This window comes from Eschrichtius robustus, chromosome 14 (assembly GCF_028021215.1).
Source record: "Eschrichtius robustus isolate mEscRob2 chromosome 14, mEscRob2.pri, whole genome shotgun sequence".
In the NCBI taxonomy this organism is placed as follows: domain Eukaryota; kingdom Metazoa; phylum Chordata; class Mammalia; order Artiodactyla; family Eschrichtiidae; genus Eschrichtius; species Eschrichtius robustus.
The window spans coordinates 47,464,801-47,488,978 of record NC_090837.1 but is presented as its reverse complement, the minus strand read 5'-3'; the positions used below and the strand labels follow the sequence as shown (position 1 = coordinate 47,488,978).

The 24,178-nt window shown below is 38.4% G+C and overlaps 1 pseudogene; it reads right to left on the bottom strand.

The window, feature by feature from the left end:
* Nucleotides 1-2,638: 2,638 nt before the first annotated feature.
* On the bottom strand, nucleotides 2,639-9,553 carry LOC137776204 (gamma-secretase subunit APH-1B pseudogene; annotated as a pseudogene).
* Between the last annotated feature and the right edge of the window lie 14,625 nt (nucleotides 9,554-24,178).

The window sequence follows — 24,178 nt, the reverse complement described above, 5'->3', positions numbered from 1 at the left end:
CTTCCTTCCTTTCAACTGAAGTATAATCGACATACATTATGTTAGTTTGGGGTGTACAACATAATGATTTGGCATTTGTATACATTGCAAAATAATTTATTTAGACTCTAGTGAGTATATGATGAAAGTCATGAATATTTTAATTGTAGGAGTAACAGGCTAAAATTTGTGTATGTAAAGATAACTTGGATTGTAATGTAGAAGATAAGTTGGAGAGAATTGTTGCCAGGGATTCTACCAGGCTAAAGAGGTGTGTCTCTTGGTGTCATATTATTTCTTAGGTGATATTTTTGTTCATTGTGCCACATCCTGGATTTCGGAGGCCAAGGTAAATATATCCTGATTGGCAATGTCACCCTGTCACCCGGGCTAGAGTTGGGCTCACTGGTGAAACATCTCCAGGGTACCCAAAAGAAGTTAGGTACTTGGGATACCATAGCCTTATTGGTCCTGTCCTTTAAGCTGAGTAGGACAAGGGGGGGATTTTACTTTAATTTCTCTGAAGATGGATGGGAGAAGGAAAATGTAATTTAGTGGATAAGTGTGTAATTTTGGAGCCAGGAAGTCTGGGTTCGAATCTAAGGTCTGTTTTGCAATTGGATATGTGATCTAGAGAGGCCACTTAATCCCTAAATGCCTTTTTCCTTACATAAAATGTAGCAATGAAAATAAAAATAGTACCTTTGCCACAGAATTATCATCCAAAGTACACATAGGGCAGTGCCTAGCACATACTAAATCTTAATAAATGTTAGCTATTGTTGCATTTGTTTATATTACTTTGTAGCAAGCTAACTCTTTGGGAAAAGTCCTTTATTTAGTGTTTCAAACTCCCATTTGCAAAGCAGGGGTAAAGAAATAATCTTAGTAGATTAGAGACATATAGAATATAATGTTGCAATTAAATAATCATAAAATCACATTTATATTAGCTTTGTTGCTTTTTAACTTTATCATATGGAGTAAGGGTATTATTTGATAAAATGTTTATTTGTGTCAATATGTGTGTTGTGTGTGTGTGTGTGTACTGGATCACCATGTAAAATGTATTTTTACTCTAGCTCACAATAAAAATATTTTTAACAGTTTGAAAAGAAGCAGTGAGGCTAGAGCCCTGAGGCACTGTCAAGACCTGAGACCCCCAAATGTTGCAATTGTTCTACCCTAGGAAGAGGAAAATTCAAAACACCTAAGCTTCTACCATGTTCCTGTAGGACCTTCCTGGGATCCTTGGTCGGTAAGAGAATGCAAAGGGGAGATCCTTAGCTTATTTACTGTCTGTCATTCTAGACACGTCTGGATTCCCAAGATCCAACAGAGGTCCAAGTTGCACTATTAAACAAAAGAAAAACAAAAACAAAAACAGAAGCACGAAATGAAAAAAAGCCCTATATAATATATCCTTCACTCTAGCCAGTGTTTGCCTCTTTTCTTCTGGGTCCCTGGGAAGCCTGAGAACTGCCTGAAAGGGTGGTCAACTTCCTGGTATATAAATGGGTGGGAAGTAGCACCAGGCTACTGTGAAAGGGCACCAGAAACCTGCTGTCTATTGAATATCTATTGAGAACTATTGAGAAGTTCAATGCCACCAGGAGGCATGTGGCATGGTAGAAATTCCATACTATAATAAAGTGTGAATAATGGATAAGACTTTCTAGAAAATTGTCTTGTGGCCCAAAAATAATGTAGGAGGCTGAGAAGAAAATTTCCATTCTCTCCTTTTAGCACTTTGACCCTTTCTGCTGCTGCATGCCCCTGTTTTTTCAACTTGGCCATATAAAGATGGAAAAAAAGATTTGGGGGAAGAGTATAAAAATTAAGAATTTAAATAAATAAGTCTAATAGATATTATGACAATAAATAAAAATTTAAAATAGATTTAAAAACTGAAAGCCTAACAGGTAAAAGATAAAAGGTAGAACTAGAAAGATAAATTTTAAGATGAAAGCACAGCCTGTGAGATTATAAAGTTAAAAAAGTAAGGCAACCAAAGTTAAGAACAGGAAAAAAGAAAAGAAATACAGGACAAGAATTTTTTTTTTTTTATCATAGTAAGTCAGTGCAATTTATTACTGTAGTTAGAAGCACAGCCTACCATGTTCTCATAAAACAGAGTACTAGTGAAGTACGAGAAAACAGTTCACAGAGATGATAGCCCTTTAGCCTTTTGTGACTTCAGAACTTAAAAAGACAAAGGCCAACTAGACTTCTATTTGACATTCAGATAGTTACTTGCTCAACACAAACTGAGTTAGGAGATAGCTAAACATCTCATTCTTATCTACTTATGGTGTTCTCAGAAAGTTCCTATTTGGACATGGCTAGTTCTCAACCTGGCTGCACATCGGAGTTTTATCTAAGAAGCTTTAAAAAATTACCAAATGCCCAGACCAATTAAATCTGGCGGGTGGAGCCCAGAACATTTTTCTTTATGTTTTCCCAGGTGATTCCAACTTGCATCCAGGCTGCACGCCACTGATGTATCCCTTTCAGAAAGCCGTTGCATGAAAGCCATATCGTATCTAGATAGTACTGTTTATTCTAAATTTCACCAGGAAAATGGACTTTTAGAAGAAGACCCAGCTGCGCTTCTACTAAAGGCACAGCTTCCTGTTTCAGAAGCGCTGGTCCTTGGAGGTTATCTGGAGCGCTGCTTGAAGAGGAGGGAGCCCTAGTCTTGGCAGAGGAGGCAGACTTCCAGGCTCCGGCAGAAACGAAGAATGTCCAGACACCCATGAGCACCAGGATGATGTATGCAGACACCAGCTTTAATCCACAGCGAGGATTTATGAAGCTCAGGGCTGACACCAGCAGACAGGGGAGAAGAACTACAAGGAGGGCGGACCACTTTGTCTTCTCACAGGCATCCAAACACACAGTGCCCCAGAACACGTGCAGCAATATGATCACCAGCGTCATGAAAGCTGAATTTAGGAAGCACTGGGGAGGGTCTCCATGAATGCCCACCGTGCCCGGCCCCAAAGAGTCAGACAGGGTATTTACAAAGGAAAATTCCACTCATGATTCCAAAGCTCAAACCAGAAACATAAGCCATTAATCCCACAGAGGGTGCTGTCCCACCTGGGTTTATACTCTTCAAGCCCACACGGGCTTTAAAAAAAAAAAAAGTTTATAATATGCAAAACAGCACATTTCTTGGATAAGGACTGAGACTAACACTCCAAAGATGAGCAGATATTTCTGTATTGGTCCATCTTAGGACAAGAATTTTTCATTGGTAAGATTTTGTGTGGTTTTTTTTAAATTAAAACATTTTCTACAGTTGTTTTATTCCTTTCAAACTAACCATTTTAAAACAAAAGCTTTAATTGTGTGTGTGTGTGTGTGTGTACATGCGTGTGAGTGTATAAAACGAAAGAAAGACACAGGGGATGAGCGCTACCAGCTCCCTCCTCTGGCTTCTGGCTAAAGTCAGAGTTACTCCTTCCGACAAAACCCAGACACAAGTGGGGACATCTCACTCTGATTCAGTTTCTGAGGAAACCCCGAAAAGGTGCAACACATTTACAAACCACTGCTCAGATATGGAAGCAAACGTAGGCTTCTCAAATATTCAATCACGGACTTAACGGAAAGTGGGCAGGGGGACACACGCATGTCAGTTCACTGATTTCAGTCCTTTTCAATTCAATTCGTCTCTTTCAACTCCATCTTCAAATTTCTTCTTCTCTCCCCATCTCCAAGATGGCATCTATGGGGTTGGGTTGGGGGAGCTTTAAGGGTTCTCATGGTGACAAGGAATTGAGGGACTTCTTATCCACATAGGAGAGGAACAGTCCTTCTGAGCCCTCTCTGGTTCCTGCTCTGGGGTTTGGTGTCCTCTGAAGGGTTAGTGGCTGGTGATACCTGGTGGTGTTTGGTACTGTGATGGTGTCCATAGCCAAAACCCACCATTTGCCCATCAGTTTTGAAATGCTTGACATCTCTCTATCCCGGGCCTCAGAAAGTCCACTGGTCACCTCAGTGTTTCTTTGCGACTTCCTAGGGCACACACTAGTGTCTGGAGGCACTGCACCCTCCACTCAGGCATGGGCAACCAGGCGTGGTATTTCAGCTTCATCTACCTGTTCTCTTCCTGTCACATATGATACAACCTCTTCTTGGAGGCTCTCAGCTTTCCCAGGTTCTGTATGGTGAAGGAAGCAACTAGCTCCAAGTTTCCCTCATATTTGTCTAGATACATCTACTTCTTTGTTCCCTCTGGAATTTGGTCTGGAGCAAGTTGCCAGAACACATATATCTTTTGCTCCCCTTTTCTCCTTTCCCTTTCCACCTTCTCTGGGAATGAAAAGTATAGTCTTTAACCTTCCTTTTCCCATGGCAGGGATCCCCCTTACAGCATAGCCTTGCTTCTCCCTATCCCTGGCTTAATGGTAAAGTCGGCCAAGTCTGAATCTTGATGTACTAACTGAAGCTTAAAGAATTTAGAAAACCATTTCTCTTCCAATAAACCTTATCTTAGTAATCTCTTGCTAGGGACTCAAAAAAAGGTACTTTGGTCATCAAAAGCCCAACATCTAGCTCTATCTTCTGGGAAGCCATTGGTTATGAGGGTCCACAGGGAGGTTAGAACTGATCTCCCCCATAAGCAGTGCCTTCCCACAGGCAGGAATGGAGAGGAGCAGAGTGGAAGGTCACACCCACCCTCCTGGCCATTCACCTCTATCTAGGAGGATTCTGCCTGTACAGCTGTGCTCTCCTGACTTGGAAGTTAGGGTTGCCTCTCAGTGGTTTTGCAAGGCTGATTCTACAGGCATCACCCTTCCAGCTCTGTGGAGGCCACGGGGTTAGGTGCAGTACGATGCTGGTTCCCACAGGGATATATGGAGATGTGAATGTGAGGCAACTTCCGAACAGTTTGAAATAGTTCCTTGAGATTTCTGATGTGGGCTAATCATAAGACATTAAGTCAACACAGCATCTTTTCACTACTTCTTTCTTACAAACAGGTCCTGTCTTATTTCCATCTAGGTCAGAGTTTCTCAGTCTCAGCACTATTAACATTTTAGGTCAGATGGTTCTTTTCTGTGAGGGGCTGTCCTGTGCGTTGTAAGATATTAAGCAGCGTCTCTGGCCTCTATCCACTGTTCGCCAATATCAGTTCTTACCAGTTGTGACGACCAGGAATGTCTGCAGACATTGCTGAATGTGCCCTGGGGAAGCAAAGCAGCCCTGCTGAGAAACACTAATTTAAACCTTGGTCTTATTTTGATGTTGTTGCGATGTTTTAATTGTGTGCTTTTAAAAAATGTAGAAATATTTTACTTATTTCTGATTCCTGAAGTAGTAAAACTCATCATAAAATATTTTCCACATAAGTTTTAACATTTTGACAGTTTCATCCATGCGTGGCTTTCCCCCCCCATTTGTACCCATACAAATGTTTAAATAATTTTCTTTATAAAAATGGCATTTGCCATTCTGTTTTGAATTTTTCTTTTTTATTTAGTAATACTTGTGTTTCTTATTTTTGACTTGTCTGTTCATATCCTTTGACTTTTTTATGTTGAGGTGTTATATGTTTCTTATTAACTTGTAAAATATATGTGTGTGTGGCTAAAGAATATCAACTTTTGTTTGTTATGTATGTTTCAAATGTTTCCCAGAATTTAATTTATGTTTTTCTCATATACATAAATTTTAATTTTAATATAATCAAATTCATTGATACTTTCCTTATTGTTTTAACTTTTTTGGGGACATGTTTAGGAAAACCCTTCTGATCCCAAGATTCTAAAAATATTCACCTATATTTTCCTCCATCTCCATTTTAGTGTGTTTAAATTTTTTTGATTATTATTTTATTCTCCTTTAAATTTTTCTTCATTTCTGTAAATTTTTTGTCTTCTGCTTCTTCTAGCTCATTTTTTATTAAATTAAGGTAGTTAATTTATTTATTAAATTATTTTACATCTCTGAGCTTTTGCAGTTTCTGCTTTGTAGTGTTTCTTCATAGAGGCGCTTCTCTAAGTTTAAAAATTCATGTTAAACGTTTGCTCACAAATTTCAAGTGCTTCATAGTCATAGTTTTCTGACAAGTGCACTCATCTATTATTGTTTTGTTGTTGTTTTTCACAATTTTTTTCCTGTATTAGCTTTGTGTCAATGCTGTGCCCATCCTTCACCCAATAAAAATGGGCTATTTTAGGGCTTCCCTGGTGGCGCAGTGGTTAAAAATCCGCCTGCCAATGCAGGGAACACGCGTTCGAGCCCTGGTCCTGGAGGATGCCAAATGCCGCAGAGCAACTGAGCCTGTGCGCCACAACTACTGAGCCCACGTGCCACAACTACTGAAGCCCGCGCGCCTAGAGCTCGTGCTCCACAACAGGAGAAGCCACCGCAATGAGAAGCCCGTGCACCACAAGGAAGAGTAGCCTCCGCTTGCCGCAGCTAGAGAAAGCCCGCGCACGGCACCGAAGACCCAACGCAGCCAAAAATAAGTAAATAAATAAATAAAATTTATTACAAAACAAACAAGACAACAAAAAAAGGGTTACTTTATGACCCATCGGTAAATGATTTGAGTTTTCCTAGAAAAGAAGTTCCTGGGGGTAGAGATTGGGCAGAAAGATCAGGCTAGTTGAAGGACTTCTTTGCAGCCTCAGAGAGAGTCCACCTCCTGTAGAGGGGGCCTGTGTACCCCCATTTGCTGTGCAGCCCTACCCCCTTTCCTTCTTTGGACGAGACATGGTTCAGGGAGACTCGGCTACCCCCTTACCCCATCCTCCCCCTTTCTCAACCCATTTCCTCTGCTTGTTGATGCAAACAAGGGACATGGGCTTTTGCCTCTAAGAGGGGCTCCCCATTTTCAAGAAATGTGTTTTTGCTATGCCCTGTAGCATTCTCCATGCTCTCTTCCCCAATACAGGCATGAGTTCTGGCTGATCTCTGCTGACTTTGGCAGATCTTATATGTTTTAGAGTCTGCATAGTATATCTGACTCCTGGTTTTGCTGAAAATGGAGTTTGTGGAATTTTATTCATTCTCCTTTTTGCTTTTATGTGACTTCCACAAAGTGAACAGGGAAAAATCCTAACTTAGGTAGCTATGTTTATCCTGGAAGTCCTGAGTTTAGTTTCTGGCAATTTTAAAAAGCTGTTATTCAGTCTAGTAGTTGTTAGTACTACTTCCAGATTTTAGAGGAAGCAGTATGTCATCTGCAAATAAAGATAATTTTTTTTTAATCAGAATTTTTTCTTTGGAGTATAGTTGCTTTACAATGTTGTGTTAGTTTCTGCTGTACTGCAAATCATTTTTGTCACTGCCTCTTCAATGTTTATAGCACTTAATTCTTTTCCTTGGTCTGTTGTTTGGCCAAAACATTTTGGAAAATATTGAGCACTATTGGTGATAATTTCCTTCTTTTTCTTATTCCTCACTATAAAAAGAATGCCTTGGGATTTCACCATTAAGTGCATGTTATGTACTAGATGCTTTGTTAGCTTCATGTTTGACCTTATTCTGCGTTCCAGCTCTCTCCCCTCCACAACCATGACAGAGGCACTCATCCATCATGGCACTCATTCCTGCTGAGCCTGATGGGACTTCATATGTGCCATCCTTGTTCTAAACAATAAGGCATTTGCATTTCATTTGAAGTAGGTCACCTGACTAAGACAAGGTTCATGCTTCTAGAAGAAATAACAGTTGGCGAGAAGACTATTACAGCCAATCCCAACATGTATTTTCTTCTTCATCAGCGTAGAGTTGGTATCATGACAGTAGACAAAATCACACTGGGTAGTGATTTTTATAAAGAGAGAAGTAAGTATTAAAGCTTGGGAGAAAATAAGTAAGCATGAGTTGTGCCAACCTAAAGACTAGCATTTATCTCCAGCAAATATTGGGGCATCTATGCCCAGAGGTTTCTTAGAAGCCCTCCCTCCTTGCCCTTCTGCCTCAGTTCCTGATGCCTACCTCCCATGGCGGGCTATGTCCTCTGTCAGTCCTGTAGGTCTGACCTCTCGCCTGCCTGAGCACACGCTCTGTTACCTGGCAGCTTCGACTGCCACCCCTGAGACTAGCTGGTGACCAGTCGTCGGCATCATTATTATTCTTGGCACAATATCAGAATGGACCTAGAGGGAAATTGTCCTCAAAAGAGATAACACATTCGTTATTTTCTTTCATCTCCCGTTTATGCTGATTTAGGGGTAGGAACACATATTTGTTGTTTAAATGTTTTATTTTGGTAAGTGTACATTTGCTCATGTAATATGGATCTGGAAATGAGTCTGGAAATAACTTCTGAAGCTATCTGATCTCTAACCCTTTGATTTCCATGGAAGACTACTGTTAAATCAACTAGCACATAAGCTCATGGACCTATTTTTACCAACTCTGATGGCTTATTAAAAGCAAGAGCATGATGTTTTAAGCCTCAGTCAAAACAGAGAAAATAAGTTTTAGGTTGTTTTCACTGTTTTTGGAGGAGGTCATTGAGAGGACATGACCGTCGGTTGACCTACAAGCTGGACCTGGGCAATCAGAGGCCCCTGCCCCCCTCCCCATCTTTGGAATGAATGTTCAGCCCACTGTTCCCACAGGGGTAGCTGTTCCAAGGGCACAGATGTGAGAGAGGAAGGTGTTGTTGAGACCATGTGGATGGTATACAGCACAGAACCCCATTAAGCCCGCTACATAAACTTCTAAGATTCTGGTGGGCAGGTGTGGAGATCTACTCATCTTGCAGTGCCCAAGACAAGCCACATCAGTAAGTTCCCTTGCTTATGAAACCTGCCACCTGCCAGTCTGGATGGTCTGTCTCTCCTTGCCCTCTGTGTACGGGGGCCAGTTTGCAAGCCAACACTTGTCAGGTGCAGAAAACGATGCTTTTAGGCTTCTTGTGCCTCAAACTCTTGGCATGCTTAGAAATTCTCAATCTCATCACCGTGAGGGAGTGAAAAAGAAAGCTGATTGCAAATCTAAGTATGTGGTGCCTTTTGCCGTGCGCAGTACCCATAGTATTATATATAATTCAGGAGCACTGTTTGAGTGCTTTGGAGGTTAATAGAGAAAGGTACTTCCAAAATGATTCTATGTCTGAGCTTTTCTAATGAGGGTCACATGTCTATAGTAATAACTCATTCACTCTGCTACAACCTAATAAGGATGAATTGTTTAGTTATTAAGAATATTAATTGAGTTACAACATGGTCCTGAGCGTATGATCTCATCCCATGCTTGGTGTACTGATGGAGCATGATATCCTGCCTTACGTGTCTGTAGTGGGGACCTTTCAATCAAGTGTCAGTATTCAGGGATATTACAAGATTCAGTATATTAATAGCTCATAGAAAAGATTAAACACGAGGCATGTACTAAACTGGATAGATGCTGCTTCAACTCCTCTAATTCTTTTGGAAGTTCACTTTACCAATTGTATTTCTTAGAACTGAATGGATCTCTTCTGGTAGCACATTAATGTTGGATGTCATTGTGGATGTGTGATGACTTGCGGTACCTCCAAGGAATCGCTCTCAACGGCAGAGAGCTCAAGGAGATGCTCTGGAAGCAGCTCAGTTTCCGCCATCCCCTCCGCGCATTTATTGGGGATGGGGCAGTTATCTCTCCTATGTTGCCTAAGAGCCTAGGTTCATGGTGTCCCTCTACTTCCTCTCCTTCCCCAGTGGTAACCCCTCTCTGACCCTGTTTATGGCAGTGCAGCCCATAGGGTCAGATCAGGTGCAGAGCTAATCATTATGTTACTGTGAGGAAATTCTAGGGTATGAACTAGGTGGCTGAGGTTAATTACAAGCTGAGTATCTCATTACTCAGTTCAACAATGGTACTGAGCATAAAACATTCTTTCAGGCATTCTCTGTAATCACTCTCATTACTAGTCCCAAAGCCAATTTCTAGACCATTTTGATTGTTTTACCCAGTTCTGAATTCTCTCTGAGACCCCTAGATTCCTGGAGACTTGGGACCTTTTGAACTCTGGGTCCCAGGTCTGCCCCTTCAGCCTCCTAGTTGACTGGTGGTTAAGAGAGCCGTGAGTTAACAGTGGTAACTGGTTAGTTAGCCATACTTTTGATGAAACATTTTCAGAAGCTTCTGTCTGAATTCCTCTCTCTCTCCGTGTCTTGTATTATTCCCACCCCCTTTCACTCACAGCACTGATGAGTTGAATGAGCGTTGAAATTGGAACCAGAAGACTTGAGGTTGGGTCCTAGGTTTGCCATTTACTAGCAGTCGTGCCTGGGAAATTTCTTTAAGTCTCTGAGCATCAGTTTTCTCATTGACAAAATGGAGAAACTTTTGCCTTTCTTACTTTACAGGGCTGTTGTGAGGTCAGATTAGCATAATGAAGGCCACAGTCATGTGTAGTTTGATATTTCACCATAGGAGGCTGTGATTCCATTAAAAAGACAGTTCTAAACATGACAGAGATTTGGCTAAGAAATGAAACACTACTGAGAGTCAAGTGAATTGACTATGATTAATGGTTCCTACATCTGAGTGACTTAGAATTAGTGGGGTCAGAAAAACAGTATTTTTATAAGAGCACCATAGGATTTCCAGATAAAACACGCAATGCATGGCACATGGGACATCCTTATACTAAAAAGTTGGTCATTGTTTATCTGAATCTCAATTTAACTGGGGATCTTGTATTTTACTTGCTAAAGCTGGTGATCCTACACGGGTAATTCTCGTGAGCGAGCTGCTTTTGAAACTACTGACCCACATCCTGCGTAGGGCTTGATTGAAAGCAAGGGAAATGAGCTGACTGCCTCTATGGAGGATTTCAGATGCTCCCGGGAGAAGATCATGGTCTTTTCTCATGAGAATAAAAAATCCTGCCTCACCACCTCCTCTAGGCTTGACATTTTATTCTTAGAATTGTGTACCTTGCAAATGTAACTATCCGAGGGAAGGGGAGAAACTTCAGGTAAGTATCCATTATTTACATTTTACTGTAGTTGAACAACCTAAAAATAATTTTTGAGAGTAAGTGAAGAATATGAGGCCCTGAATCTCTCTGGAAAGGGGAGGATGGTGGCCTGATTTTAGTCCCAGAGCCGGGATGTGGGAAAGACTAAAGACACACATTGCCTAATCCCCAGGCCTGCCCTGGATCTGACTTGTTCTCAGTTACAGTGAAGCCCAGCCTCGTAGGTGGCCTGTGTGACCTCTCTCCGTTCAGGCGGAAGGCAAGTGGCAGGAATGGCCTTGGGGGAGCAGTAACTTAAGCATTGTAGTACCAGTGGGAAGATCCTGACAGAGGACAGAAAAACAGCTCGGGTTTTCTTCTTGCTCTAGTTCAGTGTTGTCCAATAGAACTTTCTGCAATGAGGAAAAAGTTCTGCACTGTCCGTTACTGTAGGCACAAGCCACAGGTCACTACTGAACACCAGAAATGTTGCTAGTGTCACCGAAGAACTGGATTTGAAATTTTATTTAATTAAAATTAAAATAGTTGTAGGTGGCTAGTGGCTACCATATTGGACATGTGGTTTATGGGTCAATATCAGTCTACATTAGAGTCACTCCTTGGCCGGCAACTTGTGGGCTGTGTAGACACAGTTTGCACAGTTAGAAAAACAAACTAACCTGATTTAGTTGCCAACATTTAATAATTAGAACATTTCCAATGAAAAACTTAATTTCTGGCTTCTTTGGAAAATATCAGGATATCTGAAAACACCAAGCCAACAGTCCTTTAAGGCACCAATTAACTTGAGCTTATCAGCGTTCTTTTGTTTTGCTTTGTTTTATTTTACTCCCCACCTGTTTTCCTCTTTTATTTTATCTGCCTGGCTGCCACAGGAATTTGATTTGGGGATCCCTGTTTGAGAAACAACATTTCAGTTTCACTTTTATGAAAATGAGTTAATTAAACGTCTAATTTTGAGGTGCCTTTTACAAATATCAATTAGAAGCTGCCTCTCTCAGACTGACTGAAAAAGGGGCCCACGTACAGGAAAGCAGTAGCTTCAAGCTCCGTCAGAGCAGGATTGCAAGCTGGATTCATCATGTTCTAAGTGGACAACTTTGTGACAGTCCTTTTGCCTCTCAGAAACTCAGTTTCTCCCTCTATAACATGAAGCCAATAATGGTAGCTACCTCATAGCGTTGTTATGAGGATTTTCTGCAGTGAGGTGTATAAAGCACTTAATATCCATGATCAGTAATAAGCTTAAAATTTAGAAAGTAACATTTTCGTTTGAGTTATAATTTTTATACTTAGATAACATCAATTTTGGAAGAAACTGGTGAGAACTAAACAGTGCTTGGAAAAAAATGCACTTTTTTGTTAATAAATGAAAAAATACAGTGCTGCAGCCTACACAGAGGAAATAAAATGTTCTTTTCATATGTTTCCTGGGTTAAACTCATTGTCATAATCTAATATATCCCACAAGAAAATAACTGCATTTTGAGCCTGTCAAGATAAAATTGGCTTATTAACACACTTTTCCTTGCTTAGTGGCATTGTTACTTTGGAATTTGAAAGGAACCAAAAAATAGAAAAAGAAATCGAATTCAGGTGGATTTCAACATCACCAAAAGCCCTTAAACATGGGACAATGAATATAAATGTGAGCACAACAAAGGAATTTAGGAAGGAAGAAGTGAAAATGGTCTTCCTGAAAGATACTATGTGAGGAAAGCAAAAGGAAAGAACATGTATCAATAGAAGAGCAAAAAACAATGACAACCACAAACTTTTGCAGAAATCCAGTGGTAAATAAGAAAAAGACTATATGTTTTAGACTAGTGTCTACACCATCAGGAGAAGCAATGGCCAGCAGAACTTTTCAAACTTTTAAGGTTACTGATGTTTGGAAAATGGCAGGAATCTAAACTTAAGTGACTATAATCCTCTTAGGATATTTGGTTATTAAAAATTACTTAGGAAACAAACATTTGAGCATGAGCTGAATGCAGGGTGGTGGGAACAACCAGTCAGGGCTCTGCTGTCAAGGAGTTGCCATCAAGTTGGGAGAGGTAGGAGAGAACAGAGGCTAGTATATGGGAGATAGATGATGACTGGTGAATTCAGAGGGGCATTGCATAGTCTTTACTTTTTAGTAATCCCATGTCTTTCATTTTGAAATGGGGTTTGAAAGATGAATAGATGAATAAGAGCTTACCAGGTGGACAATGGGAGAAAGTGATCCCAAGCATAGGGACCAGCATGTTCAAAGGCTCAGAGACTTAAAATACTGAATAAAACATGGAGAAAATTTTATTCTCCATAATACGGTGCACAGAGAAGGTTGGTGGGATGGCTTACATTACTAGCAAAATCGTGTGTAAGGATTTTGGGATTTTGGAAAGGAGAGGGGACCATGAAGGGAAAACTGAGCATGATGTTGAAATTGTGTGGTATGTGATGTAGTTTTTCCTCTGTGCTACCCCCAATCTAGTAATCCTAGTAGGCTTAAGAGATGCTTGATGTTTGGGAATTATTTGTGGATACCAGTCTTGGGAAAGAGCCAAGGTCATGGGACCAGGGGCAAGAGGGCAGACACAAAGAACCACCAAGACCACTGCTGATGTTATGTCATTCTTGTGCAAAGTTTACAAAGAAACCTCTTTGGGACTGGGTGGTGGCTTTGTGCAAAAATAAGGCATTTGCAGCCCCACAGCAGGTGCACAGCTTTGAGGGAAAATTGCCAATGTGTTGCAGTTCCCACTCATCTCCCTGGCTGCACACCCTTCTGCAGTGCACAGCCTGCTCAACCCTATGTGGCAACCCCCATCATGAGAAAGTATGCATGGGGAAGGGTTTTTGACCGTCACAGGTCATGGAAGTGGTGTTTAGGCCAAGATCACCTAATCCCTAAGGGATTCGGAGATTATATCACATGTGCATGTGTACAATTTGTTCAGGGAACTCTGAGGAGATCAGTATTTTTGGAAACTATGTTTTTAAAGGAGTGTATTTGTTTCTTGGGGCTGCCGTGACACGTTACCAAACCTGGATGGTTTAAAAAAACAAAAATTAATTCTGTCACAGTTCTGGAGGCCAGAAATCCAGAAGTCTGAAATCAAGGTATCAGCAGGGTTGGTTTCCCCGGTGGCTCTAAGGGAGTTTTCATTCCATGTCTCTCTCCTGGCTCTGGTGGGTACGGGCAATCCTTGGCGATCCTCAGCTTATAGACGCCATTCAATCTGTGCCTCTGTCTTCACATCATCTGTTCCTCTGTTATAAGGACACTTATCATTGGATTTAGGGCTATGCCTATTACATTTCCAAAGACCTTTTAGCACATTAGGTCACAATCAGAAGTCCTGGGTGGACTTATCTTTTGGGGGCCACCATTCAACACACTACAAGGGGAGTCATGGGAAGCCATTAGGCCAGCAAACAGGCAGGAATCTCCCATCTGATATTGTGTGATCACCGCATTGCTTATTCATACAGTAAGTCCCCTACATACGAACGAGTACCTTTCCGAGAGCACGTTCGTTAAGTCCAATTTGTTCGTTAAGTCCAGCAAAGTTAGCCTAGGTACCCAACTAACACAATCAGCTATGTAGTACTGTCTGTAATAGGTTTATAATACTTTTCACACAAATAATACATAAAAACAAACACAAAAAATAAAGAAAACATTTTTAATCTTACAGTACAGTACCTTGAAAAGTACAGTAGTACAGTACAACAGCTGACATACAGGGGCACGTTTGCATCTTTGAAAGTTCTCAACTAGAAGGTTCATATGTAGGGGACTTACTGTATCAGCTTATGTCTCACTGATATTAAAATATTTGTCACTTACTTGATGTTTATTTCAGCCTAGGCAGTCTTTCTTCATTTTATACTGTGTGGCTTGGTTTTACCCTGACAAGGCAATTGTTTCAATCAGAAAAACATAGTTTACATTTTTGCATTTCTTATTTCTGAAAGATGAAAACTCTCTGAGTTGTTGCTGGGTAGTCTGAGTTTAAGCCTAAATTTTCTATTTGCCTAGATCTTGTTTTAAATTGTTGGTATCCTAGAGATATCATTTCCCTACTTATTAGTCTTTGTGGATTGATTTCCATTGAAGTATTAAAACTTTCCCACAACTGATGAATTCTCTTTGGCCCTCTGTGTTTCAGAATACTCATAGTCACATGAGCATTCTGAAACACAGAGGCCCATGGGTTTTAAAATTGGAATAAAGAAAAGGCTCTTTTTCTGAAATGGGTTTAATCGCAAAACAAAATAAATTCCTCTCTCATGGAATTAAAGAACGTTAGAGGCAAAAGGTGCTTGTAGATTAATCTAATCTAGCTCACACATTTTACAGACAAAGAAACTGATGCAAGAGAGCTTGGCTTGTCAAAGATCACACAGCCAGAGGGTGAAAGAGAACCCATTTACTTTTACTGCTTAGATTTGTAATAGTTGTGAAAATTGAATGCATAGGTAGATGATCTAATGAAATGAAAACTAATTTGAAACAGGCATTTCTATTTCATAAGGATGCATCTAGAATAACCCACCTGGTCTCATGTTGTTTCAGTCACTTAATTCCAAAACCTGAAGATGGTCTCTCTCCTATATTACATCACTATTTTGCATCTTTCTAATTAAATATATCAGTTGAATTAATGAATGCTTTGCTTTTTTGACGTTATTTTCTTTCCTTCTGACAATATCTTCCAGTATCTTCTGTTGAACTCCCCTTTATTTGTCCTAGCTTCCGTCAGCTCTTTATTTTCTCCTAAAATCTACCTAATCTTTTACTATTTTTCCTTCCATGGAATAAATGGGAAGGTCAGAGGCCGGGGGTAGGGGGAAACAAGGAGGAAAGATGGAAGGGAATCAAGGGAGGGAGAGAGAAATCAGATTCTTCCTAACTTTCTACTTCTTCTGTTTTCAGATGTCAATATTCTTACAATGTTATGAATTTAAAAAATGAAACTAAATGTCCACCAACAAGAAAGTTGTTAACTAAGTGGTTCTCAAATTTTGGTCTGTATTAGAATCTCCTCTGAACACTCTTAAAAATATGGATGTTTGAGCCAAACACTAGATCTTCTGAATCTAAATATGTAGAGGCTTGGACACTGGCAGCAGGACAATCGCCAAACTTCACAGGTGATCCTGATGTAAACTGCAATTTGTTAATTAATACATTAAATTACTTCATGATACAGTCATGCAGAAGAATACTATGCAGCCATCAAAAAAGATAATGTAGATCTATATGAATTGACAGTGATAAATGTCCATAATATGTGAGTGAAAAGGCCAGGTTAAAGAATAATACGTTTAAGATGATTTCATTTATTTTTGTAATATATATCATACGTGTAATATTTGCAATATATAGTATATTATGTAATATGTATGTATATAAGTATAATATCTAAAAAAATATAGAGCCAGTGTTCTATGGTGGTATTGAGACTTCTACTCTTTGTTCAATGTATTTCTGTTTTCAAATTTTTATAATGAGTCTATTATGATCCATGGATAATTGGGGGAGAATATCAAAATAAGAAACTGCCTAGATGCTCCTGTCCTTAAATGACAATGTCAGGGAGGCTTCTGCAAAGGATTAAGTTAATTAATACCATTTAAATAACTTACTGCTGTGAAAAATGTTTTATTCATCTCTTTCCCAGCTTACTCTTTTCAAATATTCTAAATCACGGATAGCACATGTTTAACTTATCCTGTAAATTAACCCTTTCATCTAGAACAGGGAAGAATACAAAATTCTCTGCCCATCTTACTCATTGTGGTAAAAGCAAAAACTCTTAATGAGGTCAGTTGATCAGCTTCTATGAGTGAGAAAACAATAAAATGGTCATCTTTCAAGGCAGATACACTGGGTCACAGGCACTAGTGAAGTATTTTACCATGTACTAACACTATAGTATCTTGGAACATGAGTGAATATTTTATTGAAGAGGGAGAAATAGATTCTGTTTTCCTAGGTGGCATTGAATGTTTAAAAAAATTTTTAAATAAATCAATTGATCATTTCTCATAGATAGAGGTATAGTTAATCATTTTGGGTGCCTGAGTAAAAAGTTTAGGAAAAGTTGACTTACATATTTTTATTTGCAAAGTAAATAGCTTCCCAGACACTTTTCTGTGTTGCCACTCCTATGAAGAGAGAAAAAGTATGGACTAGTAGTGCTTATTTATGTTTCTCTGTGCTGTTTCCTCCTGCCTTTTATCCATTTCCCCTACACACACCAGGGCCACATGAATAAATGTCTGTTCAAGATGGAAGTTCATAAATAAGCGACTCTCGCAATTTACTCATGTCACATGGTTAGTATTTCTCACGGAGCAGTCAGTGAGCGCCTATTACTGAATTAGTACAGTTCTCACAGTTACCTTTATGGTACTGCTATTGTTTCTGATTTGTTCTGTTTAAGCACTTTCAGCTCAGGGATATTAAGCCAAAGACAGGCTTGAGTATATTGTTATTGGTTATTAACATTAATATTTTCTAAAAAACATTAAAGTCAATTATAGGAATATGGAAATATGGAGGTTTCTTAAAAGTTATATAAGGTTCCTGATAGTAAATGTCTCATGTATATGATATATATAATAATATAATAGATGTATAGTATGGATGTATATATACACATACAACACATTTATACACACCATATGTATGTATATTTATTCCCTCTGTGAATAGTGTTACATTTTTCTTTTACAGGGTATGAAACTTAATAATATCTAATACTTATTGAGCACTTACTATGTTCTAGGTATGTTGTCTCATTTAACCATCATAAATAACTGTCTAAATATAATTTTCAAGAAGCTAAAGACATGATTATCATTCCAATATAGTATGAACACATGCTAAAAGATTTATTAACTCATTAATGAGAGAGTCAGCAAGATAATAAAGCTGTTCAAGGAGTATTTTGAAGAACTAGGTATTTATAGGCATTTAAGAGGAATGTTAGAATAAGATTGATCAATAGGGCAATTTAAAAACCAAAAAAACCTTTGGGGCCATCTTTTCTACCCAACAGAAATTACTTGTGGTTCTGCTGTACCTACCTTCAAGTTAGCACTTATCTCCAAAGAGTCTAAGATCTTTTTTTTGGTTTGTTTGTTTACAATGACAGATAATTTATTATTTAACAAAAACTGAGGCATAAGGACTCAAGTAAAGAAATTAACAGAAAATATTTTACAAGGGACCTTGAAGACAGAGCCCAACCAAAACAAAATTAATGCTTTACCATATACTACAATAGGGATTGAAAAAACAAATTTTTCCATTCCACAAGGAGTCTAAGATCTTAATTCATGTAAAAATCATGCAAAAAAGGCTGTGCAAAAGTCAAACAAAGGAATGTTACCGTAGATAATGAAATAATCCGTGAGTGGGATGATTAAACAGTGCCCCAGTATGACACTGAAAGCACATGCTGAACTCTTTGCCTTACAGACAAGTTTTAGATAATATCTTTTAACACACCCCGTTGTGTAAGTACTTTTATTATCCTCATTAATTTGGTAGAGTTAAGAAGATAAATCAGATTCAAATATGCTAAATCACATCTAATTTATAAGACAGTAAAACAATCTGTTTGTTTTTTGGTTTTTTTTTGATTGCGTTGGGTCTTCGCTGCTGCACTCGGGCTTTCTCTAGTTGCAGCGAGTGGGGCCTACTCTTTGTTGCAGTGCGCAGACTTCTTCTTGCAGTGGCTTCTCTTGCTGCAGAGCATGGGCTCTAGGCGCGGGCTTCAGTAGTTGTAGCGCGTGGGCTCAGTAGTTGTGGTGCGTGTGCTTAGTTGCTCTGCAGCATGTGGGATCTTCCTGGACCAGGGTTCAAACTCGTGTCCCCTGCATTGGCAGGTGGCTTATTAACCACTGTGCCACCAGGGAAGCCCACAATCTGAGTCTGAGCAGGTCCGCTCTATTCTATATTCCCATCAATAAATTGAGAAAAGCTATAGTCATAGAGTTTCATATTTATTATTTAGCTTTTGTCTTGTTTGTTTTGTTTGACTGATTTTGCATTGTTGTGTCTGTGATTTTTTTAACAGAATTGCTTAAACAATGTCATTTATTTATTTATTTATTTATTCATTCATTCATTCATTCATTTATTTATTTATTTGCCGCACCGCACAGCATGCGGGATCTTAGTTCCCTGACCAGGGATGGAACCCGTGCTCCCTGCAGCAGAAGCCCGGAGTTTTAATCACTGGACCACCAGGGAAGTCCCTATCTGTGATTTTTTTTTTTTTTGAAAGGTAATTTTTAAATTTATTTATTTATTTATTTATTTTTGTCTGTGTTGGATCTTCGTTTCTGTGCGAGGGCTTTCTCTAGTTGTGGCAAGCAGGGGCCACTCTTCATCGCGGTGCGCGGGCCTCTCACTATTGCGGCCTCTCATTGCCGAGCACAGGCTCCAGACGCGCAGGCTCAGTAGTTGTGGCTCACGGGCCCAGTTGCTCCGCGGCATGTGGGATCTTCCCAGACCAAGGCTCAAACCGGTGTCCCCTGCATTGGCAGGCGGATTCTCAACCACTGCACCACGAGGGAAGCCCCCTATCTGTGATTTTTAAATGACAGGCCATGCCAAATTATTTTGGTGGGTAAACAGAATATTAATATAGAGTTATATCTACAAAGATTTAACTTTGTATGCCTATGTACATTTCTCTAAATATCTCCTTCAAATTGTAAATTAATTATAAATCTTGTGGCTCTTTTCACTTCGCCAAAACCCTGGGTCACTTAGCCCAGTTGATTATTTAATGTATTGTATAAATGAGGTCGATATGGATTGCTTGACTTTAACATGAACAAACTCTTCAATGACCATTGCCTGCATCCCTAAACCGATTGGTTAATTCACAAATATGTATTAGTGGTGAGAAGAGAGCAAAAGCCTACATATAATGTTTTCTGAAGATGCAACCCATCATCACTCTTAGAAAAACAAATACAGATACCTGACTTTATCAGATTTTATATATTTGGGATAAGGCATGTCAAAAACTGTACTAAGGATGGATACAGGCCTCTTTTGATATGAAAAAGCTCTCTTATGCCCCTTTATAAAAGATCTTGGTTATGCTTACCCACTTCTATGATTCCTATATATCTTAAAGTCCTCAGGGTTCTTCAGATTATTAATTAATTATAAAATTATTATTGATGATGACTATTATTTGTATTTGATGTTCTGATTTACCATTTACTGCAAAACTTGTAGGACTAGATTTTCACATTCAGTTTTCTTTGTCATTAATGTTGTTTTTGTTGAAAATAGAGAAATCAAAGAAGGATTAAAGTCCCAGGCCTGGGTACATGATTTATTATGACAGAAAAGTTTGATAGTTAGTTGTCCTGAATCATAAAGCACTGATTCTGAACTCTCAGAAGAGTATTTAAATCTCTTAACCCTGCTGATACACAAAAAAGCCAGTGCAAATTAGTTGCTCAGAGCTTTACATATTTCTCCATATGGATTCTTAGACATTTGCGGAACATACCTGAGTCAGGTCTGTCCTCAAATACATTTATTTGGCTCTTGTCTAATTCTATTTATATCACACAGCTTCCCCAGGTGTCCTCAGAGCTCTAGTTATTTAGACTCCCTCTTTTCTTAATACTGGCGTGATCTCCGACCTCAAATATGGCGAAAATCAGCATTCCTCCTACACCGCTGAAGACTTTCTAGGGGCTTATGCTTTTCAAAGTCAGGTTCTGTCCCAGTTTGTGGTTTAGGATGAAATTTGTTTTTTATGTCTGTCCAACTGTAAGTCTTCTTTACTCTCAGGCCTAACAGGAAGCAGGAAGCAGAGCTCCCGCTCCTTTAATCTCTCCCACCCACTCTATCCAGTAGCATAAGCACGTTTTTCTGAAGGATTGGGGTAACACAGAACTGTGTGTACAGAGCCCATTCTTCAATTCTGTGTCGTCCTCGTCTTCTTTCTGCTCCAGGCTCAGCTACCCAGCCTTTTCTGGGCCCCTGTATCTCCTCAAATTCTTCACTTCTCCCCACTTTCTACCCATTCCTGGGTTCCCTCGCCCTCTCCATTATTCTTAGTTTGTTATGAAAACAATTTTTTCTTTTGCTTTAAATCCTTTTTCTTTCTTTATTGCTTTTCCAACCCCCTTTTCTTCAGCCAGGATGACCTACCAAGAGGCTTTGTTAAACAAGAGTTTTCTGCCTAAATTCTGCCACCAGCTAGTTTTTAAATAATTAAAAAAAAAATATATATATATATACACACACATATATAGTTACAAAAATTTCAACAATAAATAAATATAAACATTTATAAATAAATTTATAAATTTATTTGTAAATTTATAAATAAAAATAAAAGAATAAATAAATAAAAATTAAAAATAAAATACATAAAAATAAAAATAAAATAAATAAAAAGAATGCAGAGAAAGTATGATTTCCTTTTATCCCATACTTCAAAGACCCCTATTCTTATATGATTCTCTTTCCCAAAGGCCCCTCATGGCAGATTTTTGGGTGCTTAAGTATGTGTATAACCCCACTTTTCAAAAAATAGAGCGCTATGTATCTTCCATTTTCCCCTCCAGATCTACTCTCTACTTTCGTTCCCTGATCAGAGCTCCGTAATGGATTTATCCTTGGACTCCCTCACCTCTGGCTTCAGGTTGGAAGATCTAAGTGGGAGAAGAGAGAGGTGGGCCTCGGCCTGGCTTCCTAAGGTCCCCCTGGTGTCTCTCTCCGACTACCCTCTCCTTCCAGTTCCGGTAACTGGGCCTTTCCGTCACCTCTTCAGGCCTATTTGTGCTTACTATGCCTTGTAGTACTATCTCTAGAGGTTTCTCCACACCCCACCCAGAACTTATAAACAGTTTCCTTTGAAAACTCCTTAGATATTCAGTTTGAGTGTTGCCTCCTAGAATCCTAAAGATGTAAATGGGAGCACCAAATGCACAATTTTCTGGAGCTTTAGATGTCAGGCTGTATCAGCTCATATGAAATTTATCTTAGGCCTTTACAAGTATAATTTTCAATTGCACTGATGTGATTTATCTACCCAATCCCTTATTGTTGGCAGTTAGGTTGTTTCCAGTCTTCCTATGTTTATAATGTTGCTGCAAACATATAGCCTCGTGTTTATATCTTTGCACATATGTACAAGTAGGATTGCAGGATAATTTTTTGAATTAGTAATTGCTGTACCAAAAACTATATGCATTTAAAACATTAATAAAATGCTGACAATTGCCCCTTTAGAGGTTTGTACAAGTTTATACTGCCACTGATAGTATCTTGCCAATACAGTTTATTCTTTGCCAAACCAGTAAGTGGAATATGGTATCTCATTGCCATTTTAATTCACATTTTTAAAATTTTGAGTAAAAGATAACAACTTTCTGTTTATTTAAAACTATTTTTTTCCATGAGAACTTCCTTTCCCTATATCTCTTATTGATATGTAAGTGCTTTTTAATATACAAATAGAATTAATCCTTTGTTTCTTTTGTGCATTTCAAATATTTGTTTTCAGATTGTCCTTGATTTTTAACTTTGCTTATGGAACATTCCAATGGACAAAATTGAAATTTTGTTTAGCAACATTTCTCAATCATTTCTTTTAAAGTCTTAGTTAGAAAGACCTTCCTCATTCTGTGACAATCAAAAATTCACCTTTTTTTCTTCTAGTATTTTTTACCATTTCCCTTTTTATATTTTTATGTTTAAAACTTTAAACTCTGGAAATTTTTAGTGTAAAACATTAAGTGGGTCTAGTTTCTTCCAGATGTTAGCATTGTTCCTTCTCCATTTAATGACTAATCTTGTCCATTTTCCATGACTTGAAAAATGCTACTTTTATAGGTATTGAATTTCCACTTTCATCTGAGTCTAATTCTGAATTTCTATTTTGTTCCCTTGTTTTGTTAGCCTAAGTTATTAGTTGTAATAGTTTATGTTATGTTGTAATATAAATTATTCTTGAAATATCAGTTGATTAATAAAACAAAGGTTCACTTCTTGCTCAGACTTCATGTCAGTGTGGTTCGGTAGGTTCAGATGGGTGTGGGGTGGGACTTTGCTCCACAAGGTGACTCAGAGATCAAGGCTGATGGATGCACCACCATCTTATGACACCAGAGATAATCTCTGGAGTGTAAAGTATGATCAGTTTTATAAATGTCCCATAAGCACTTAAAGCAAAACCATATTCTTTATTACAGAGTATGGAGTTTCATATATATACTTTAGTTAAACCTATATTATTAAGTATATCATTTTGTTCCTCTATATTTCTATTCATGTCTACATGACTATCTTAGGCTTAGAAGAGCAAATTAAAGTATTTTTCTTCTCTTCAATTTTTCTTATTTCTTTAGTTTTGGCTGAATAATTTTTTTTCAATACTTTTTAATTGAAGTATCGTTGATTTACAATGTTGTGTTAACTTCTGCTGTACAGCAAAGTGATTCAGTAAAATAAGTTTTTAAACATAACTTCTTTAAATTAAAAAAACTATTGAGTTATGCATATTGTAAAGCACACACATATTAGGTGTAGAGACTGATGATTCTTTACATATGTGACCACCAGGATCCCACAAGGCATTTTCTTGACCTCTCTTAATTAGTACCCTGCCAAAAGTAATCCCACAGAAACTAATTTTCCTGACAATCTATCACCAGATTAATTTTGCCTGTTTTAAAATCTTTATGTAAATGGGATTATATCATTTCTCTTTCTACTTTATCATCTGATTTTGTTTGGCTAAATTATTAATTATTTTAATGATTACCTCTTTTTTGATTATTTTATTTTATTTTTAAAATATTTTTATTGGAGTATAGTTGATTTACAATGTTGTGTTAGTTTCTGCTGTACAGCAAAGTGAATCAGTTATACATATACCTATATCCACTCTTTTTTAGATTCTTTTCCCATATAGGCCATTACAGAGTATTGAGTAGAGTTCCCTGTACTATACAGTAGGTCCTTATTAGTTATCCATTTTATATATAGTAGTGTGTATATGTTAATCTCAATCTCCCAATTTATCCCTCGCCCCCCCTTACCCCCAGTAACCGTAAGTTTGTTTTCTACATCTGTAACTATTTCTGTTTTGTAGATAAGTTGATTGTACCCTTTTTTTAAGATTCCATATATAAGCAATATCATATGATATTTGTCTTTCTCTGTCTGACTTACTTCACTCAGTGTGACAATCTGTAGGTCCATCCATGTTGCTG